Source organism: Elephantulus edwardii, unplaced genomic scaffold (genome assembly GCF_000299155.1).
Source record: "Elephantulus edwardii isolate Elephantulus edwardi_28Jun2011 unplaced genomic scaffold, EleEdw1.0 scaffold00211, whole genome shotgun sequence".
NCBI classification, from domain to species: domain Eukaryota; kingdom Metazoa; phylum Chordata; class Mammalia; order Macroscelidea; family Macroscelididae; genus Elephantulus; species Elephantulus edwardii.
In genome coordinates, this window is record NW_006399961.1 from 3,844,320 (window position 1) to 3,845,366 (window position 1,047).

Here is a 1,047-nt window from a genome sequence, read left to right on the forward strand (position 1 = left end):
AAAACTTGTAACATAGTAAACAACATACTAATATTAGAATCTTTAGAAGGAATATATACTGTTTCTATATTTCTAACAGTAAACTCAGCATATTGTGAATCACTAACTATATTCAAAGAAAAGTTTTTATCTTGCAATAGCATAATAATAGCATATAATTCAGCCTGTTGAACCGAAGTCAAGTTAGTTTTAACTACTTTGTTATCTTTACCATTAGTATATCATGCATAATCCATCTTATTTGCTTGCAAAGGCGAAGTTTTTACTTTAGTTGGTAGTATCCAATTAGTCCATTTAATAAATTGTAATCGCTTATCTAAAGGATAGGAATTAGAGATCTTTCCTATATAGTTTGCAAAAGCCTCCTGCCAATTATCTTATATTTTCCAAAAATTATTAATTTGTGAAGATGTAAAAGGTACTATAATTTCCTTTGGGTCAGCAGCCATTAATTGGCGTAACCTCAGTCGACCTCTAAGAATGAGATCACAGATTTTTTCCATATATGTAACTAATTTTTTACTACATTTATTTCCCAAAAATAGCCATTCTAAAATTTTCTTCTCTTGATATAATATTCCAGTGGGAGAATGTAAGCAATGAATAATAATCAATTTTACAGGTTTATTTAAATCTATGCTGTCTAATTGAGCTTCATGTATCCTTTGCTCTATAGTCTTTAATTCCTCTTCTCCTTCAGGTGTAAGTTTTCTAGGACTTTGAATACCTGAAGGACCTTCTAAGATTTTCAATAATTTATGTAATTGGCGTGTATGAATACCTAGACTAGGTCATAACCAATTAATATCGCCTAATAATTTCTGAAAATCATTTAGAGTATTCAGAGTATCTCTTCATATTTGTATTTTTTGAGGAGTAATTTTTGATCTTTCTAATAAGGATCCTAAATATTTATATAAGGTTCTGCACTTTGTATTTTCTCAGTAGCTATTTGTAATCCATATTCCTGAAGAATTTCTGTCACCTTATTATATAAAGATTGCAATGTATCTAAATCAGGACAAGAAAACAATATATCATCCATAT